This window comes from Paroedura picta, chromosome 11 (assembly GCF_049243985.1).
Source record: "Paroedura picta isolate Pp20150507F chromosome 11, Ppicta_v3.0, whole genome shotgun sequence".
Lineage (NCBI taxonomy): Eukaryota > Metazoa > Chordata > Lepidosauria > Squamata > Gekkonidae > Paroedura > Paroedura picta.
In genome coordinates, this window is record NC_135379.1 from 20,056,035 (window position 1) to 20,078,794 (window position 22,760).

The 22,760-nt window shown below is 40.6% G+C and overlaps 1 long non-coding RNA gene across 1 annotated transcript in view; it reads right to left on the reverse strand.

The window, feature by feature from the left end:
- Nucleotides 1–22,484, reverse strand: part of LOC143820143 (uncharacterized) — a 36,594-nt gene extending 14,110 nt beyond the window's left edge. Inside the window, exons 1-2 of the long non-coding RNA XR_013225255.1 lie at nt 22,414–22,484; nt 12,007–12,088 (exon numbers count right to left, since the gene is read on the reverse strand). This is a non-coding gene — a long non-coding RNA (uncharacterized LOC143820143). The remainder of the gene's footprint in view (nt 1–12,006; nt 12,089–22,413) is intronic.
- Between the last annotated feature and the right edge of the window lie 276 nt (nt 22,485–22,760).

Below are 22,760 nucleotides of genomic sequence, written 5' to 3' on the forward strand. Positions count from 1 at the left end.
GCTTATTCTGCTACAGCTCCCGGATGTAATTGTTTTCCTTTATAAACCTTAAGGAATTCCCATTGCTGCTGAAAACCTTTGGGTGATTCCCTGTAGAGTAATCTTGATAATTTTAGCTACTGAGACAAGATCTTTTAGTTTGTTCATCCAGACTTCTGTATCAGGCAAAATTTTGTTTTAATCTTTGTACCACTATTAATCATGCCACCACCTAAGCGTAGAGAATAATTCTCTTAGCTTTTTGGCATAGCTGTGGGCATGAAGCTCAATAGCATGAATTTGGCATGCAGTGGGAGTTTATATTTCATTATGTCCTACATCTCAGAGTGTACTTTGACCCAATTTTTTGTATGATTTATCAAGTCCACCACATGTGGTAAAAGGATCCTACAGTTTTGTTTTGTTTTTTGTTTTCTTTGGCATCTCCAACATTTGCCATCAGTTTTTGAGAAGATTTCCAATTTGTAAAAATTAAATAATGTACAAAATAAAAAGAAATTGGTTTATAATACAGATTGGGGAAGCCTGACTTCAATCTATTTCTTTTGTTCAACATGTCGGAATATGTTTAATGCTAGTGCTGATTAACGTTGATAATATTTGTACAACATGGTCTTGGACATTTCTTCTGCTGCATATCTTTATAAATGACCTGAAGAGAAATGTCTGCAAATGATTAAATATTAATTCAAAATAATGTTTTGGCCAAGAATTTTTAATAAAGATTTTCAGATTAGATTGTAATAAAACCGATAAGTAAAATTTTGTTTTAAAATCTGCCTATTAAAGACATGTTAATTAAAGTAATTGTTACTGTGAAATTCATACAGCACACCAAGAGGAGAAAATGATTCATGGCCAAGATAAGAAGTATATTAAAACTTGGAGTTAATGATCAAGACAGAAGATGGCTCATATTAAACTAATATAAACTTTTCTGCCTGCACATGCACTGAGGTTTCCTATTCCTTTCTTATGTGTACTTTTCACCTTCAAGTGTGAGTGTTAATGAAATTCAATAGGCATGGGGCTATAAGACATCTATTCAAATAACAGGAGAGTCTGGTGTTGTTCCTGGACTGTGTGATGAACATCACTAGTTTAGCTAGAAATTGGTGATTAAAATAGGATTATGTTTTTAACTTGGACTGTTGTGAATGCTGTGCTTTAGCAATCTCAGGGTACTATTGGTTGTGCAAAATTGCCAAGCTGAAGTGGGCACTTTACAGAAGGTTTACATTCATTCTGAATGTATTGGCAATTGAACTCCCAGAGAAGCGTTTAAGAAGATATGATGTTTTCCTTGCAAAGTAAACACCAAATTGCAGGTACTTTCTTTTATCCTGCAGTCTGGTTTTGGTTCAGGAATTAGCTTGATGAGAATACCAAATCCAATTTACCTTACTATTCTGTTCAGCATTCAAGGGGTGGTCTTAGCCACTACCCATCTGGGGCAACTACCCCAGGCCCCATGCTGGGGGGGGCACCATGGGAACCCCCACCAGTCATCTGCTGCTATATCAACCACTACTTTCCAGCTGATTCCCTCATGCTGCCATAGATTCAAGCAGCACAAAGCCATCAGGGGCACTCTGAGGGCCAGCACATCCACTTTCTGCTTGATTCTGGGGTCCAAATTACTAAGACTGCCCCAGCCTGTATTCATTCTCTCATGTTCTATGCTAGATATTTTGACTTGAACAGGTTTTTCTGTCTAAACAAGATCTTCACCTGAAATAAAGTAATTGTGTTAAGACTGTAGGGCATAAGGAGAAGGAACTCTATGTTCACAAATCCATCAGCTAGACAGCATAATCCTTCCCATAGGTTTGTGAACGTGGCCCTCTTACATCTTTAATAAAGGATGCAGTCCTGAACACTCATACTCAGTCGTAAGTTCTTGTTGACCTCATTAGGACTTGCTTTTGGGCAAATATGCCTGTAGACGGCAAGAGCCCATTTTGGACACAGTGGCTTGGATCCACTGGTTGCCTTCTGCAAAACTAGGTATCTTCCATTGGAGAAGCAACATTCCTCTAAAAGCAGACTTCCTCCAATGAAACAATTCTTACCATTACAATTATCTCCAACCCACGGATTGCATTGTCTTCAAAGACAGCTGTAGTATAAGTCATAGATTTTATGAGTTTTGCAATTGCACTCCTCTGCATCTATTCCATTCTTTCCACATTCTTTTCAAAATGAAGAACCCAGAACTGCACAAAGAATTCCAGGCATGGCCTGACCAATGTAATGTACAGCAGGGCTATGACGTCTTGTTATTTGGATGTTATGCCTCTGTTGATACACCCCCAAGACCACATTAGCCTTTATTTGCTGCTGCATCACACTGACTGCTCATATTTAACTTACAGCCCACCCATACCCACCCATACAACACCCATCTTGTTCACACACACTGCTACCCAGAAGAATAACCCACACAGTTTGCACGCTTCTCATGTTTGTTACCCAGATGTAGAACTTAGCACCTATCCTTGTTCAATTGCACTGTAAAAGATTATCAATGGAAAGAAGACCCTCTGCCAGGTATAAATATTTATCCACAGGTACAATGGAGATTTTAAAAAATATTGTCAAGGGCTCAGAGTGGTAGTGATGAAATCTTATTTTTCCCCTGACTCTAGCATTAAGGAAAAGCTACAACCATGTCATGTTCAAATTTAGCATGACTTTTCCCCCTGTAGTTCATATAACTGGCTTTTCTTTAACAAAAAAAAAGCATAAAACATGCACAAACCAAGCTGGGAGCTTGAAATTGGAGACCTATTTGAGAAATGTTATCTTGGCATAAATACAGATCAATTGTTAGTCCTTTATCTTCTGCTGTGCGTAATGATAAGGCTGACAAATTAATACAGAATTGCACACTGTCTGCAGGTTGCATTGCTTGCTTTGTCACCCAGAAGTATGATTGCTTTTTGTAACCTGAGCACACTTATTCATCTGCAATACACCAATGCGGCCAGGAAATTACACTACTTATTTTCTGTTTTAATCAGTAAAGAGTTGTTTGGGTTGAAGGAAGTATTCCTCTTCCTATGCCAAGTGACATAATAATGTCTAATACTTTCTGTTTCACATTGTCTTTCATAATAAAATATTTATTGGGTACAATACATAACCATTTGGGTGTCTGTGGAGGGGAGACAAAAGGAAAAGTGATTGTAAACCACTTTGAGAATTCTTTGGGTAGAGAAAAGTAGGGTGTAAAACCCAACTCTTCTTATACTGAATCAGACCCTTGGTTCGTCAAGGCCGGTATTATCTGCACAGACTGGCAATGGCTTCAGCCACTCGCTACCTAATTTTTATATTCCAGGCATTAAACAGAATTCTTTAAATTCCAGACAATGAATTTGGGAGATGCTCTGCCACTGAGTCATACCATACACATCATTTTGAAATTCTGAAAATTGTTGTTTCAAATGTAAATTTGATTACAACACAGCTTATTGCTTTGCATTGCCAATGAATTATGACTTCACAATTTCCCCTTGCTATCTCTTAAAGATTGCCTGCAGCATGTACCTATCAAGCATGTACCTATCAACTGCTAGCAACATATGGTCTGGAAGGCAACCAACAGAATGTTTGAGGAGAGATTAGAATGCATTTTTGACGTGGATTTTGCCTCATAAACTTGAGTATCTACAGCAGCACCCTGGCCATTTGTTACATTTCTTTTGCTTCCAAAAGCAGTTTTGTATTATCTGATGCTGAAAATCTTCCCTTCAGCTTTGAGCACAGAAGCAAAAGTGAGAGAAATCAGTTGGAAATGTGTTCACGTCTACCTCACGCTTGACATTTCTCTGCTGATAAGGTTCAGCTAAATATTGACTTTTTGGTTAAGTTCAGATTAGCTGTCTGGTCCAAAAGCATTGATCATAACCTATTATCTTTTCCCATTTTAGGCCTCTGAGCTTGACTGCCAAAAATGGGAGACAAAAGAATGGCATGAGCAAAATTAACACACAGTAAAAATATTGCTTTTTCTGGGCAAAACCATAAAGTTTGATAACCTTTGTTTTTTATTTCCAATCAGTCTTGCATTTCGATAAAGTAATTCATATTTACCTCATACTACCTTTCCCCCCTCAGGGAAACCCATTTTTCTTCCTGCAGAGATTAACAATAAAGATTCGAAAATGTTATTTTTGTTACAGTATTAATACATATTATCATTACAAATACTAAGCATCCTTAAACTGTGGTACATCTTTACTAGACGCACTTGCTATGTGTAGTTTTAGTTCAGGTTTTAATCAACGAGGATGTTAATATGTCAAGAAAAACAGGGGAAGATGCATGAGAAGAAAAAAGACAAGTTACTTCACTGAAGTGACTTCTGCCAAGCCTTTGACAAGCTACCTCCCAAGAGACTTTTGAGGAAATTAAACATCTGGAGCTGTGTATATATACAACATCCTCCATGGATGACATGGCTTAGAAATTGACCCAAAGGTGGGGCTTCGTCAGATGCCATCAAGCAGTCAGAAGAATATGAGAAGAGGTTTATTAGATCACTTCCTGCCTCCAGCCCCAGGTCATATGTCGCTGCCTCTTCTGCAGAGGTCCCTCCTCTTCTTCCCATTCTCTAATTTCATAGAAGAAAAAAGGAGGGGTTAAGAAAGCCGAGGCAATTCCTTCCCAAAGGACAAAACATTAGGATCAGTCATTTCAATTCCACATGAGTGGAGGGATGTCGGGCTGGCAAAGGCCCAAGTAATGGTGTCACTATTATATTTGTTGTTCTTATGTGCCCAGCCAGTTAATGAATCCTGAATGAATCAGTTCAATATGTTAAGTATTCTCTCAAGACCCCTTGTTCGATAATAACATAAGTAGATTAAGCATTTTCAGCACCTCCTCATTTCTGTCTCTATCTTCTAGTAATTAAATAATATCTAACCTACTCTGCAACGGGTGACTCCTCCTGGTGCAATAAAATAGTATTTGAAGTTGTGTTGATTATTGGGAAAGAGTTTACGGTAGAAAATGCTAAGCATTTCCAAAGCACGTTTCAAAGTCACACTCTCCTTGATTTCTCCTCCATTCCCAAGAAGAGTATTCTGTGTGTATAAAGTGGCGCGGAGTCTCATAGGATTATCAAGGCAAAAGACAGAGGTGGTCTGCCACTGCTTGCCTCTGTGTAGCAACCCACAACTTCTTTGGTGGTCTCTCATCCAAGAAATAACCAGGGCCAACCCCTGCTTAGTTTCCAAGATCTGTTGAGATTGGTCTAACCAGACCATCCAGGTCAGGGAAACGGTACATTACTTCAGACCAAATATTTATGGGGAAGTAAAATATACATCTCGTAGTTGCATTCCTTTTGGAATGCAGAGATGATTGGATATTGGTACAAAGGATACAGTGGGGTGATTTGCTGTGTATGATTTCATAAGAGGAACGGAAAGTACTTGGGCCAAAGGGCTTAATACTTAGGCCAGTTTCTTGAAGCAATTAATTAACAGTTCAACCCTAAATATTGGGTGGTAACACAGCCTCTCTAGAGCACCCTCTCAGAAAAGGTCAGGAAGTCTCATACCCAACAAAGGTTTAGGAAATGCTGCAAAGCAATGCTGTTCAGAAGGCATTTGATACTGGCAGATTGTTGTTAGGCATAGTTACATTGGGGAATAGAAATGGAAGGGGTGGATTTTTAGGATTCTGTTCCTCTGTGCCTCTCTTGGTGAGTGCTGTTTTTGGTAAGTTGTTCTGAGCCCCTAGGCAGGAGTACCATGGTGATGGTGTCAGGCTAGGATCTAGGAAATCCACCTTCAAATGCTCACTTGACTTTGAAATGTTCTTGCTAATTTTGGGCCATTCATTCTCTTAGTCTAACAGACCATGTTGGCATAAGGATAAAGTAGAGGAAAGGAGAACTGTGCATCTGTGGACTGCTGGTTTCCTTTCCACGTGTCAGTGTTTGCCTTCACTAATGACATCCTTTCTTGATTTTCAAGTGAACTGAATTATGGGTACCAGATAGGTGACAACTTTTCAGGTGCCTGCTACTTGAATATGGGGTTTGAAGATAGTAAATTGGATGCTAGGGATGCTCTTCACTGACTGGGATCTCTCTTCCCACATATGGGGTCTTCCAAATGACACAAGAAACAACTTGTACTGGAGAGAAGTACAATGACACAAGAAACAACTTGTACTACCATCATTAGTAGAACAGATTTTCAGGATCCAACCAAGTATTATTCGGGGTTTTTGGCAGGGCTTACTACAGGACTGCTCTGGAAGCAATTTGTTCTGTTGTGCACTTAGGGTGACTATAGATAAATAGTCCATCTATCAAATTTTGGAAGGCATACCCTTGACATCACTCTTCCTTGTAAGAGGGAATCCTGAATGCAGTAGAGCTCTGGGTTTTGAGGAACCAATCAGATCCAGGATACATTTTTAAAAGGAGATCACACTAAGCTCCAGAATACAGGGAAGAGTTCTACCATGTTCCATCTGGCATTCAATACCAGCAGGAAAATCTCTTTATTGGCAAATGCATTCACAGCTGGAGTTGCACATGGATTTGGCAACAGCCATAACTTGTCACTCTGATCTATGTAAAATATATAATTGCTTTCTTTTTAGAAAAAAAATCCTTTTCCTTCCTGACATATGCCTTTAATTACAGTCTTATTATATTTAATAAGAATGCCATGCTGGACTTTGGCATATATTACAACCTAAAAGCTTTCTTGTTAACATTACAATTATTTGAGATTTTATCAGCAGTATTGTATTGGTATTGTACTGACTTGGATAGGCCAGGCTAGCCCAATCTCGTTAGACACTGGAAGCTGAGCATGGCCAGCCCCAGCCAGTATTTGGATGGGAGATCTCCTAGGAATCCCAGGGCTGTGACGTAGAGGCAGGCAATGGCAAATTATCTCTGAACATCTCTTGCCTTGAAAGCCCTAGGGGTTTGGCATGTAAGCTGTGACTTGATGGCAGAAAAACTGTATTGAGCAGTCTGATGAAGAAAATGTTATTGTCGAGGATAAGGCTAAGCCTGGTGTTTACCAAGTCTGTCTCTGGAACACACAGAGATAGTGGTAATAAATCAAATGTTGCGTTCAGGTCAGTACCTGATGCTTTTACTCTGCCTGGGAGCTATGGGATGCACAGAGGCAATTACAAGGAATTAAGGCATCAGGCAAAGCAGAATTAGCAAACTAGTTCACAGAGGTCTGGGAGCCAGGTGTTCTGTTCAAGGCAAAGGAAGAAGGAAGGACCAGGGGGGCAAAGTTCACAGTCAAGGCAAGGAATCAGGGTACAGGTTCCTCTCTGAAAAACAAGTACAAAGTTATCAAATAAGGCACAAGCAAAACTCTGTTTACCAAGAGACTTGGACTGCAAAGCAAGGTGAGCTAAAACGCTGCTCCCACACAGAAAAGGCTGCTCTTCCACAGACTCTGCTCTGTTTCCCTTTTATCAGCCTAATTAGTTGAATCATGACTGAAACCCAGGTGTTAGAACTCATCAGTTCCTTGATCCTGCAGCAATATGTCTCAGGAGTCAGAACCATCCATCATTGTGCCAACAAATGAGCACTTCTTTGTCTCTCCCAAGCTATTAATCTCTCCCTCCATCTTCAATGCTCAGGAAACATCAGAGATGTGAGACAAATGTATTCTTGTCCCTTTTATCTCCTGCTGGCTCTGATTATAACCCAGTTGTTCAAATGGACATTCCACAGGTACAGATCCTGATTCTTCCATATTCTCACCCTTAGAGTAAGAGGGAGTTGGCTAATTTTTTTCTTTAGTCAGAACAAGAATTAAACTAATCATGATGTAATAAATAAATAATGAGATTGATTTCTTCATTTCACTGACTCCTTTACTTTCATTTTGGTTAATGACCTGCTTTAGCTGACTCCCCTACCCCTCATCCCCAAATGCAGCACAGTTGTGCTACATTCACTCAGAGTGACAATTTCTTGGAGGTGACAAAGTGCTGGCTTGGTTTCAGGGGTTGGCTAGTGTCAGAGCAGGTTGCCCAGACAACCTTGGACCCATAATGACCCATATAACTGAATATCTCACAAGAGAAAGCATGTGTACCTTGATGCATTACACCTGAGAGGCTTGTGCCCCTCCCCCCCAGTTCTGCAGTTAAGACAAGCATAGAGGAGAAAGTGGGTGGTGTTCACACTCATTTCTTCCACTTCTGAAAGGAAAGTGCTTTTTCCACCTAAGTGCTGAAGAGCTCTCTCGATGTTATAGTTTTTAAAGTTGATTGACATGTTTATTACATTTTAACTAGGCATACAGAAAACTTACTGAAAGCATTTGTCTCTATAAAGCTTTACTTAGAATATTATCATATGTGGATGTAAGACTGGTATCTGTCAGAAGACCTTTTTAAGTAATCATTTCAACTTTGGGAAATTCCTTTTCACTTAGAGGGTCACGTTTCTCATTTGGTGCCTCTTGAAGAAGACAGGTGAAGTTCTGTAGATAAGTCATAGAATCATAGAGTTGGAAGGAGCCATACAGGCCATCTAGTCCAACCCTCTGCTCTACGCAGGATCAGCCCAGTTACACTTCATTATGGGTCACAGGATCAGATCAGTTACACCTCATTATGGGTCACAATCTGCTGTAATTCAAATGATGTTACTATAATCTACCAATATTTATGTTTTTATGCCATCTATTGCTTTGAATGCTTTGTTTTTAATAGATATATTTGGATCATTTTGTTTTTTTGTGGGGGTTCTGTTAATTTATAAGCATGGCAAATATAAATAAATTATCTTGTTAAAGTGGATGTTTTGTCTTTATGTGTGAGCTGATTGTTGTTCACTTATATAGAATTATAAAACCACTTTTTTTGGGGGGGGGAAATCTTTATAAATAAATGATTTAAAAATGAAAACAGCACTACAATGTTTTGAGAACCCATAACTGCTTCTGCAGCAAATTCTGGGGAAGCCAATGCTATATTTGTTAAGGAAATTGTGCGTATGCCTGGAAAAAAAAATCTCATCCAAATTAAATTCCAAGCCTAAGCCTGTAAAAACCATTGGGTTTTATATCTCTGGTGTTCTAACTTGAGTTTTATTGCTTCTGTACATTTTTAGAGGTTTGACCTTTTAAAATCCAGTAACAAGTTATTGTGCTTATAAACCTTGGAAACCTATTTAGATTTGTCGCTTTAAAATAATCACTTTCTTCCATGTCTTCTTAAACTATAATTCTCTTCCTTCCCCCTGCCCCATTTCATATTTAGAATTTAAGGAGAGTGAATTAAGTGTAGGAAAATTATTCTCTCTGCAACAAAAGGAGATGAAGCCTGAACTCAGCTTTGACATGAAAACAAGCATCATTCTCAGCATGAAGGCGACTGATTTGGCTCTTATAAAGCTCAGACTTCTTCCCAATTACATATAGGGCAAAGCCCAAAGGGACCCAGTGTCACGCGTAGGGGCAATATCTACTTATTATCCATATCATACTATAATTATCATCTCATGCCCTAAAAATCAAAAGTGTAGGTGTGCCAGGAATTCAACAGAAAGCCTGTTTTTGTGTCTGCAATTACAATTCTGGATTTATATGTCTTTTGCCTTACCTCAGGCATGCTTCTGGTCTTACTGTCAGTCCTTGACATCTCTGATTGCAGAATTTCAGATATGTTCTGGGAAGACCCCACCTCTACCTGACACCCTGAAGATCTGCTGCCAGTCAGAATAGACAATGCTGAGCTAGAACGACCTATGGCCTGATTCAGGATAAGGCAGATTGATCTAAAGTCTTTTTCCAGATCCCAATCCCTTACAGGAACTCAGGGATCCAGGATGTAAGTCCCTTACTTGTCACTACATGGTTTATTGATGTAATTGTAGAAATAAAATGTTTGGAGTCAAATCCTGTGATTCTTTGCCAGTAAGCTGGATCCTATGTCCCCCTTCCACAAAGTCTTCCTCCAACAGAGAAATATTTCCTTTAACAAAGAAGCTTCTCCATAAGAACAAGTTATTGTCCATTGGAAGAAGTCTTTCTCCCTTGAAGGAAGACTTAGCAGAAGGGAACCAGACCCCCTGGAGGCAGGGGTCTCCCACCACAGCTGACATTACATTGATCTATCTACATTACTTCCAATGTGGCCCAAATAGGATATCGTTACATTGGCAATATAAGTACAATACTGCGGGGGGGGGGGGACTCAATGGTAATAGCCAAATTTACCATAGAATGTTTGCCCAAATACCAGAGCATCTGTTCCAGGTTTCCTCAGAAATTATATCAGCTGAGTCTCCCAGAAAGTGCCCCCATCCCCAACTGGTTTCCAGGAAAGACCTGGCAACCCAAAAGCATTTTTAGATTACAGCATCATAAAAAGGTAAAGGTACCCCCTGTGCAAGCAACTGGTCATGTCTGACCCTTGGGGTGACGCCCTCCAGCGTTTTCTTGGCAGACTCAATACGGGGTGGTTTGCCAGTGCCTTCCCCAGTCATTACCGTTTACCCCCCAGCAAGCTGGGTACTCATTTGACCAACCTCGGAAGGATGGAAGGCTGAGTCAACCTTGAGCCGGCTGCTGGGATCGAACTCCCAACCTCATGGGCAGACAGCTTTAGACAGCATGTCACTGCCTTACCACTCTGCACCACAAGAGGCTCTTACTAAAGCAGATCAACAAACCTAGAATGGTACCCAAATGCAGCGTTCTATGAGACATGCCCAAGGAAGGCAGCGACAGAACCCCACTAGTTGTCACTTACAGATCATAATTTAAATCACTCTGGTGAACAACGACCTATAGCCTCTGTTGGATAAATATATTTCTCCTTCACAGACTGGGGAGAAGCCAGACAGCTCCCCAGTTTCAACAACATCTTACCAACAATAATGGAGAAGCATGGCCATTGGTTGAACATAAATCTGATATAAGAAAACTGTAACACTCAAAAAACAGTGGGTGAACACATTGTTGGAGATCTGAAAGTCATTGTTCTACAGAAAAACATTTCCCAAATTAACATACAACTCAAAAATGCTGCACTGGAACAGATAAACTGTACACCTTCTACTACTCTGGTTTAAACTGAGACTTGGGATACCTCACTCATAATTTCTTCTAACCCAAGATGACCCTTATTTCTTCAATAGACAGTTCTTAATAGTTAGTATCATACCATAATCTGTTACTGATGTCAGTAAATTTTCTCATGCTTCAGACTGACTCTTTCATAATTAGATTTACTCTACATTATTGTACTTTTGTTTGTCTCTTCCAAAAGTGAGAGAGGTTAGAACCTCAAACCTCTCCCATCATTTATTAAACTACCCAGGCAGCTCAGATTCCCACACAGAGAATTGCACCTGGTTTATTATATTAGGTCTCTCTCTGTTTACCTTTCTCTTTCTGTAATTCTCTGTAAAACTGAGGTAAAGGGCTTTATGCCTCTTATTATATCTGAAGAGATCTTACAAAAGCTGATACTACAGTAAATGTTGACAGTCTTTACAGAGTTATTGGAATTCTGTTTTGTTTCATCATGATAGATTAACATGGCTACCCCACTGGAATGAAACAAAGGGAATCACAGAATCCAATCCATTGTGTTATCTGTCATGACCGGAATATAATGGTGGGACTGCATTTTGGGTCCAGAGAAATGTTGTTTAGTCTTTGTTCCCTTCTCATTTCATAGTTCCATTCTTTTAGTTCTCTTCCACATCTGGGAGTCAAACCAGAGAGCACTCAAACAACAGAAAACAGAATGAGTCATAAAAATGGCATGCCAGTCCCTGTGTTTACATAGGTGTGAAGGTGGTAAAATATTAAAACTGTCTCTCTCTCTGTTATTCTTGATCTAATTATCTGCTTTTGTTTTAAAAGTTTGTAGAATATAAATTAAAGTTCGAAAGAGAACTGTAGCTGATCTAAGTGTAGCTGTGTATTTTTATTCATTTACCAGGCTATCTCAGTTACATAAATAGGAAATGATCTTATTTACTTCATTTATACCCTTCTTTTCTTCCCAATAGGGACACGAACATTCTCCTCTCCTCCATTGTATCCTGGAAATGGTTAGCCATCTAAAGAATAATTCATGGGAAATTACTTTTAAAAATGGAACAAATAAATAAATAATAAAAACTCAGTCTTCAAACTGATTGAGAACACAGTGCCCACTGCACTATTTTGCAAAAGAACTGTTTATGTGTCACTTTCCAAATTGCACTTTCCCCCAAAGTGATGGGAGTAACCATTAGGTTTTTCCCCTCAACTGATAAGTCAAACTTTTGTACATCTACCTGAGTAGCTGTGACCAATCAGCCTCTTTTGCTCATGTACTGAGTTTCTTAGAATACCTGTGGTATATGGAATCCAGTTGTCAACTAATCATGCTTTGGGATTCGCTGTCAGTGTTTTGCCCAATAGCCTTCTTTGTGTCTGGCTATATTATGTACACTCTGTTCCATTTTTCCCCCTCCTTATCAGAGCACGTATCACTCTCTATTTGTTATCCTATGTACTTATCTCTTAGAACTATTATGCATACCTACTCATGCTGCTGCCACCTCATCTCTCTCTGTGCTTTTCAATTTCATCTCCCACATCTTTTGTCTAAGCTGGTCCTTTATCATGGTGCTACTTTCATGTCATAGATGGGTCTGACAGGAGGTCAGTTCTGGAGACCAGACTAGCTGAATGCCATCTTGAATTTTAAACTGATGATTCGATTGTGTTCCTGCAGAATTGTCAATATAGTGGTTCTATCACAGTTTTAGATACCAGCAGTATATGTCCCAGATGTCCCTATTGTATTCCTTTTTTATTAGTTAAAAATAGACCAAAGCTTTGAATAGAATTCTCACATAAAGTAATTAGGCTAAAGACTGATTATACTGGAGGATTTTTAAACCTAAACAGAACAAAATGTTATTGTGCCTCTTCTTTGATCCCACAATTCTGTTTTTCCCCATTTGAGAAATGATATGAATTATGAACCTGCTTATTAATAGATGTTTCAGAGTCTCAGAGCCATGACCTGATTGGTATGCCAAACATATATTCACAGGGTCCCTCTGGTATCTCACTAATCCTATTGTCTTTTTGCTGCCAATTCAAGTCTCCAAATGACTGAAGATATGAGGGAAGCTGTGAGAGGAAAAAAAATCTTTCTGATTCTTGCACATCATGTGAGAAACCTAACAGCAGAACTTGGGGACTCAAGGGGGTGAGTAGCCATTGGTGTAGAGGTGCTCAGATTTTTTACAAAATTAATGTTCAGAGAAACATGATACCAACATTTTAAAACTAGATTCATAATCATAATAAGTGAGGTGCCATTTCGGGTATACTGATGACATTGCTTCAGGTATGCTGCTTTAGGTGAGGTTTAGAAAGAGATCTACAAAATGTGTAGACTTCAAAAAGAGGAGCATTCTCTAACTCAGGGGTAGTCAAACTGCGGCCCTCCAGATGTCCAGGGACTACAATTCCCAGGAGCCCCTGCCAGCGTTCGCTGGCAGGGGCTCCTGGGAATTGTAGTCCATGGACATCTGGAGGGCCGCAGTTTGACTACCCCTGCTCTAACTGAATGAAAGAATGTTTCTTCTTCATTTACTGAGTCCCGTCAAAACTCTAGCAGTGGTTGTTTAAGAGAACGCTGATTTGAACCACATTCCCTGACAGACTGTGAAATACTACACCAACCAACCTAATTAGAATTTAATAACTCTATTGACTTTTTCTTTTTTTCTTCTTTTTACAGTGCTGGAAGGCTGTGACCAAATGGGTGAATGGCAGCAATTCAAAACAACACGTGCAGCATACTAGTGCTTTGATGACCTACAGATCCTAAGGAAAGCATGTGGTGAGGATGTTGTGTGGTTAGCAGTCCTCCGTAGGGATTTGGAATCGAGAGGGGGGAATCAGACTTGGCTGTAGTGAAAACAGAAAGTCTCTGAAAGAAAATGGCCGAGTTTGGTCTTAGCTTTGGTAGGTGGCCTGTATAAGAGGAAAGTAGTTTTAACAGAATAGTGTACAAAGCCAAGAAGAAAAGCCAGGGAAAGGGCAAAGGAGCTGTCATGTGCTAGGACGGAGGAGTAGCAATAAAGTCTCTGCTTTTAACTTAAACAAAATTCTGATTGTATCGAGTGTGTATGTGGGCGAAATCTAAGAATTGTTTATGCTTCCTGCTCCTGACTCCGAAAAAGCCCCTGCCTTGTCCTTGTACTAAAATAGATATTCTCGGGGGGGGGGGGGGGTTATGGCAATACTCCCCAGTACTATCAGCAGCTAATGCAGGCCAGAAAATCAACAATAGAAAAGTTCAGTGCACATTTGGAAAGGCAAGAATAAATAGAATTGAAAGGTCACCAGTCCACCTTTACCAGTTAACCTTAGGTAGCCATGGCTTGTCAGTCTAAGACTAATGTTTACATCCAGGAGATAATAGTACTGGTATGCCTGTGTATGTGTGTGTGTGTTAAATGCTGTCAACTTGCTTCTATTTTATGGTGACCCTATGAACTGATGTCCTATCATTAATAGCCTTGCTAAGATCTTGCAACCTGAGAGCCAGCTGGGTTGCCCTGGGCTCGCCACAGCATGGATAAAGCTGTTCTGACCGAGCAGTAATATCAGGGCTCTCTCAACCTCACAGTGTGTCTGTTGTGGGGAGAGGAAAGGGAAGTCGACTATAAGCCACTTTGAGACTTCTTCTGGTAGAGAAAAGCAGCATATAAGAACCCACTCTTCTTCTTCTTCTTCTTCTTCTTCTTCTATGAAGTCAATACATTTAATGTTGGCTCTTCCTCTCTTTCTGCTGCCTTCAGTTTTTCCTAGTGTTATTATTTTTTCCAGTGGCTCTTGTCTTTTCAGAATGTAGCCTAAGCTTCCAGTTAAGTCATTTTAGCTTCTAGGGAGAGTTTAAGCTTGATTTGATCTACATCCACTGATTTGTCACTCTCCTCCAACACCACATTTCAGAGTAATCAACTTTCTTCCTGTCTGCTTTCTTCATTTTCCAACTTTCACACCTATATATAGTAATCGGGAATACTATGGTATGAATTATCATAATCTTGGTTGCCAACAACTGATCCCTACACTTAAAAATCTTTTCCAGTTCCTTCATGGCTGTCCTTCCCAGTCTCAATATCCTTAACACAATTGTTGCCAGGATTACCAGCTAACGGTCTGTATCTAGGCACACAATTAAGTACCCTTTTCTTATGAGACGGCTGCAGCGATTCACATTTACTGAACCCTCTGAAATGTGGATTAGTGGACAATCAGGAGGAGCCTAGTAGGGATCTGCAGAGGGAGGAAATTATGGAAATTGGTTCAGCCTTACATATCAGAACTGGTACTTCCTCACTTCTTTCCCCCCCACACACACACACACACAACCCCTCCTTCCCAGTCTCATGTATATTGCAGAGGCTCCTATAAATTGTCCAGGGAAAAACCTCTTTCAGATGAAAAGAAGGGAGCTCTGGCTCTCAAAAGCTTATACTGGAGAGCCAGTTTGGTGTAGTGGTTAGGAGTGTGGACTTCTAATCTGGCATGTCGGGTTCGATTCTGCACTCCCCCACATGCAACCAGCTGGGTGACCTTGGGCTCGCCACGGCACTGATAAAATTGTTCTGACCGGGCAGTGATATCAGCGCTCTCTCAGCCTCACCCACCCCACAGGGTGTCTGTTGTGGGGAGAGGAATGGGAAGGCGACTGTAAGCCACTTTGAGCCTCCTTCGGGTAGGGAAAAGCGGCATATAAGAACCAACTCTTCTTCTTCTTCTACTCTGGATTTCTTGTTGGTTTGTTAAGATACTACAAACATAATCTCAGTCTGCTACAAACAAGAATGTATATTACATCACTTCTAGGGAAAACATGGAAGTGATGTCATGTTTCTCTGGGAACTGAAAAGAACTCTTTTACCCCATGTCCCAGCCTCGCCCCCCCCCCCATCCCAGACGTAACACTAGCCATGGAATTTTTCACTCTATAGATATAAACTTTCATGTGCATGCATACTGCACACAAAAGCTTATACCCAAAATTAAACTTTGTTGGTCTTAAAGATGTCGCAGGACTCAAATTTTATTCTGTTGCTTCAAACCAACACAGGTACCTACTAGAATCTTTATAGGTGATCATCCAAAAACAAGTTTCTGAGACGGATGGGCTATGAACCCCCTCACTCCTACATTCTCCTTGGTTGTTTTATTTTTTAATGTCCTCCTTCAACTTTTGGAGTGTGAGGCAAAGTGGATTTTTTTCCTTTTCTTTTATACAGGGTCATTTAACCCTTAAAACAGAGAACTCCCTTAATTTACTAAAATCATTGATAACCTTTTCTACCTTTAATGTCAAGGAGAAGAAAACTGGGCATGTTCCAAATAGGGATACTAGGCTTGCCCCTAGATTGAGAGACCACCCAACACCCTGGTGTTTTGCCCCCCTGCACCTCAGACACCAGTAGGAAGAACTAGGTGGGGGAACTACGTAGTGGATGCTCTGGAATTTGGAAAAATGAAAAGTGATGTAGTGGATGCTTGAGAATATACGACATTTTGTAAATTTTAGAGTATCTAATGATTATGGGCAGTTTCACACAGTCTATATTGCAAAGTTTCTCCATGTCTTTGGGCATATAGTATCACCATCATTGGGCATATAGTATCACCATTGGGCATATAGTATCACAATAGTATCACCATCGTTGAGTGCAGTGTAAACAGGTGGCTCATTGATTCCATGTTGGCAACTGTGCTTTTGGGGCCATTTCAGTTACAAACCTGACTGCTGCGGAAAGTGCATTCCTGCACCACTAGTTAATACAGTGTTTGACACAAAATAGCATAACCAAGGATGGGTTGCTCAAACAGGGATGGGGAGGGAGTTCCAAATTGCTATATGAACTGGACCTAACTCTCCCAGCAATTTGTTCTTCCTTACAATTCTCCCTTGCTGTATTTTCTAACCTCAAACTCACTGTGCCCCTAAAATCCTACAGCACTTTGTGTCAGTTAATGGCCATTTTAATGGCATAAAGTGGACCCATTAACAGACAAAGATGATCTCTGTAGCCACTTCAGTCACTTTTGCAAGAGCACAGTAAAATGTAAAATTACATCATGAGGATCGTCAAGAAAATTTCTCTTTCAATAACTTCAGCAAAGGCTTTGCTAAAGAGAATAATTATTTCTTCTACCCCATAGGAAATGGGGTAGACATAACCCATCCTTCATTCCAGTCTGAAGACTGCAATGTCATAGCTGTATTCTATTTCTAATGCTCTTCCTGACTATTAGCAGATGTCCTTTGCAGACAAGATGGAAGTAGATATATTTCAGAGAGCCCCCAAGAATTCCTGGTAACAGAATATGCAACTTGTTTTTTGTTTTCTATGTGCGTGTGTAATTTTGTTTGTTAATTAGTGACTGGGCTGTTAATGTCTATTTTTGAAAAAATTACCTGTCAATCAAGCTTTCTGCCCTATATCAATTAATGTGAAAGTTGGGAAGATGCTGTCTAGGCTCCAGGGTAAAGCACAAAGGGAGGAGCCTCCTTAATACTCTATAATGCAGCCCCAAATATGAGTGCTCCTCATTTGAAACTTATGTCCTCGATGCAGTACAAGTAAAACAGACTTATGGATCATGGGTCAAGGTAACAGAGAAAGTCAGAAGAGCAACCTTTTCTCAGTTCACCAGTCCTAGCACATGAGCTCTAGCATACTAGAAGAAGAAGAAGAAGAAGAAGAAGAAGAAGAAGAAGAAGAAGAAGAAGAAGAAGAAGAAGAAGAAGAAGAATTGGTTCTTATATGCCACTTTTCTCTACCCGAAGGAGTCTCAAAGCGGCTTACAGTCGCCTTCCCTTTCCTCTCCCCACAAAAGACACCCTGTGAGGTGGGTGAGGCTGAGAGACCCCTGATATTACTGCTTGGTCAGAACAGCTTTATCAGTGTTGTGGCGAACCCAAGGTCACCCAGCTGGTTGTATGTGGGGGAGAAGCGGGGAATCAAACCAGCTCACCAGATTAGAAGTCCATACTCCTAACCACTACACCAAACTACAAAAGTATTTCCCATATTCCACACTAGAATATCTGAGAAACAGCTATGAAGGCTGGCCAAGTTGTCCACTTTGGCAGGCAACTACCAACCACAAATCTTGTTCCCCCACCACCATTCAATATGATGGGGAGGGGAAAACAGGGGAGCAAAATTGTAATTCTCATTGCTGTGACATCACTATAGGCTAAGTAGTTGTAGAGCTTTCTGCAACACTTCTTAGATGGGAAGCAGAAGACAGATGAGGAGTAAAAGTAAAAAGTAACAGAAATAGAAACAGAAGTCTAAATGCATTATTCTTGTAACTTGCACATAGAGATGAAAAGAACTATTATAATAATGAGTGTAAAGAAATAGAACTATAGTGGAAGAATAGAGCCTCTTGTGGCGCAGAGTGGTGAGGCAGCTGTCTGAAAGCTTTGCCCATGAGGCTGGGAGTTCAATCCCAGCAGCCAGTTCAAGGTTGACTCAGCCTTCCATCCTTCCGAGGTTGGTAAAATGAGTACCCAGCTTGCTGGGGGGTAAACGGTAATGACTGGGGAAGGCATTGGCAAACCACTCCGTATTGAGTCTGCCATGAAAACGCTAGAGAGCGTCACCCCAAGGGTCAGACATGACTCGGTGCTTGCACAGGGGATACCTTTACCTTTACCTATAGTAGAAGAACAGGAGATATGTTTCACAAATTCTACAAAACAGGAGGGAAAAGTACAGTTAAGCATGCTGAAAGATCAACATGGAGATACATTAAGTGAACAGGACAAAATAAAGATGGGAACAGTAAAGGTAAAGGTAAAGGTATCCCCTGTGCAAGCACTGAGTCATGTCTGACCCTTGGGGTGACGCCCTCTAGCGTTTTCATGGCAGACTCAATACGGGGTGGTTTGCCAGTGCCTTCCCCAGTCATGACCGTTTACCCCCCAGCAAGCTGGGTACTCATTTTACCGACCTCGGAAGGATGGAAGGCTGAGTCAACCTCGAGCCGGCTGCTGGGATTGAACTCCCAGCCTCATGGGCAAAGCTTTCAGATGGCTGCCTTACCACTCTGCGCCACAAGAGGCTCATAATGGGAACAGTACACTACAGTATAGATTGTTTTATTGAATGTTCTTAGCCACCCTAAGTCCTGTGACCCAAGGTAGGGGGGGGGAGAGATATGGAAAACAAGGCTTTGCACCTGCTTGTCAGGTTTTTATAAAGTCTTGTCGGTTTCAACATCTTCTCCCCCCCCCCCATCTGTGTTCCTTCTGTTCCCTCTCATTCAATGAGCTAATGCTAAAATACGTGCACAAAATCTGAACCACAAGGCTTTAAATGGAAGGCACTTGCTGGATCCTGCTGCCCAGCTGCAAGAAGACAATTGCATAATTTTTTTTAATAACTGGTTGTCACTCTCACATCACAAGTGAGGTTCCCACTTTGATTTAGACAAGTGCAAGGAGGGGGGAGAAAAGGAAGTATTGCAGGTGTAGAATAAATGCATCGGAAGAAAAAGAATAGTATGTACAGTGGGCACAAAATCCGAAATCAAGTTTAAGACTTACTGCTCGGAAAATCTGCAGCAAGATGTGTGTGTGTGATTGGCCATAGAATGGTGAAGGAAACTGGATTTAGAATAAATCAATCAGAATTAAACTTTCTACCCCATTTTCACAGGCTTTCGCTGTATCTTCTATGTTAAGAGGCTATGATGTCTGCAAGGTCACTCAGTGAATATATAGATGGCTGGAGAAATCTACCATTCCATCCTTTTTTGACCACACAGACAGTAGATACAAAGAAGAGCTTTTATGAGACCCAATATGGTCCACTGCAGGATGTCTTGACCTACCCCTTACCTGTATTATTGTATTTATAATCAGTTGCACTAGCTATAACTAATCATAGTTTCCTATGGTACCATTATAGACTATTCTATACCCACACAGAGGACACTGACAGTTCCTTTGATACATAATTGATATGGCTATTGAAGACCACAAGCAGCAGTAATATAAAGTTATTCAAAGTTTTAGGATTATTTCTATCCAAGGTTTTCGTCTGTATTCAGTTTCCTCCTAAGCTGTGATCCATTCAAGCTGCACTTTTCATAAAGCTGAAAGCAGATTTGATTAATATGATTTTTTTGGTGGAAATATGAGAAGATTAAGGAATGGTGATGTGGGGAGCACATGCCCTTTCTCAACATGACATTCTCTTGCACTATACAGGAGTCTGCGGATTCTTCCTGTCTTTTTTATTGTTCCCACTGGCTGCATCTAAAAGAGGCAAAATCTATTATCAGGGAAGAATTTCATTCCCCCCCCCCCTCCATATTACTGTTCCAATATCATGTTCAGGTCAACTAATCTGCAGCTGCCTATCAATTTCACTTGATAAGAAGACAAGAAAGGGCACGTTTCAAGGAATCGTTTGCAGACTGGCTTTTTCTTTATGACAGAGGTTTTCTTGGGTGGACCCCTTGGGGGGGGGAATTAATATTGCTCAGATTTCCTCTGTGGTTGCTGAAGCAAAATATCAAGTAAATATATTTACTGCCTGCCTGGCCCTTTTGTTACCTGTTTCCTGTCTCTATGTAATTTCCACCCATGCAAACCGTTTCCAGAAAATCAGATAGAAGAAAACAGTTCAATATTGGTTCAGTATGGTTTCTCATCTGATTCACTGACCTTTTCTACAATCTGTAATTAGAAATTGAATGGGCTTGTTTTCCCAGAAGATAAAGAGACCCACACCGGAAGCAGAAAAGTAAGGTAGGTGTAGGTTTTGTACTGTAAATTGTGATGGGTCTGGTACCCCAAACAGATTTCAGTCTCTTGCAGAGAAAGTAAGTGGCTGTTGGATTCAAAACACCAACGGGGAATTTCCATTGGCTTTGTGAACTACTCATGGGGAAAATTCAACAAACAAAAGGAAACACAGTTAATGTAGATCCACTTATGGTCCAAGCAAACATGTCAAGCTTTTAAGGCTCCTGTTCCAAAGATAAATAAAAAGTATGGCATTTGTGTATATATCCATATTTGATCCAGCTAACTTGCTTTAAAATGTTAATATCCATAGGTCCCTTTCGACATGTACAGTTCTAAATGACACCAAAAATGAGTCTAGGGTTTTCAAGCCAGCTGTGACCACATGCTTAAACACAGAACTCCTATAGTAACACAGAAAAGGGGATAGGGGTTCGATTTTAACATGAATCATGGCAACTGAAGGCCAAACTACCAAGAGACAGTGGACATTGGGCCATCCTATGCCTGCCAACACCATTTTAAAAGCATTTGTAGTTGTTGGGTTTTTTTAATTGCGCGGCTCTAATTCGAATCAGATACCTGGTATGGTTCTTGACCCCTCCTCCCTCCCTGCATTTTCATCAGCCCTACAGAGTGGTACAGTTCACATCCTGAGTTTATGTAATCTTAAACTGGAATAACAAACACAGCCACAGTGGAGAGGTAACCAAAATGCAAACAGCAAAGCGGTTATTGTGTGAACATGTGCTAATAAGCCACCACAATAATTGAGAGCCTTTTTCCAAAAAAAAACGTGGTTTCAAAAAGTACAAAATACAATTGTCTCAAACCAATAACTAGCCATGGCTGGAAAATACATAAAATGCCATTTTTAAAAGCTTTTTTTTTTTTCAGCCACAGCCTTCTTCAGAAATTCACTCAAAGAAACCAAAGCTTTCAGAGCTCCAAACGGCTGCCAAGACTCTTGACTGGCTCCAAGACTTGACAAGGTGACCAATTTCAGCTTCAGCTTCTTGTACATTGTGTTTCTTCTCTGCATGTCCTGGTGACCTACGGTCAGAGAGTCAGTAGCTGTTGATTAGTGCATGTTCACACAGTAACTGCTGTGCTGTTTGTATTTTCATAATCCTAACATGAGCGATGGGTAGTTCGCTGCTGGGTGGGGCTTCCAGTGTTAATGACCAGCCGCTCATGCGCACAGCTTAGAGCAGGGGCAGTCAACCTGTGGTCCTCCAGATGTTCATGGACTGCAATTCCCATGAGCCCCTGCCAGTGTTTGCTGGCAGGGGCTCATGGAAATTGTAGTCCATGAACATCTGGAGGACCACAGGTTGACTACCCCTGGCTTAGAGGATGAAGGGGAGGAGTTTGACTCACATAGGATGAGAGTAGAAGCCCATTGATTCTCCACAGTAAAGGTGGCTTTCAGTATGAGAACTTGGCTGAGGAAAAAAGCAGCAGACCTGAACACACATGAAGCTGCCTTATGGCAGGCTATTATCAAGGTCTATCAAGGTCAGTGTTGTCTCCTCTCACTGGCAGATCATCAGAGCCTCAAGTAAAGATTTTCCATGTCACCTGTTCTTTTTAACTGGAGATGGTAGAGATCATGCCGGCAATGCACAGGACACAGGAAATCTGCCCCTGCGAAAAGAAATAATTCTACTATCAGCTCACTCCGATATCAGCCCTTGTCTCAATTACAGCCTGTCCAATTTCTGCTGCCAAAGAAGGAAAGAATGTATTTTATTTACTTAAAGAATTTATATACCATTTTTTCAGTTTGTGAATAGTCTCCTCAGTTCGGTCCTGCTCTAAATTCCAGAATTTGGTTCTGATGCATATGTGATGACCGGTCTGTGTTCATATATATATATGATATAGTATATAGACAAGCTTGGTCCCGCATCTCTCTCTCTCTCTCT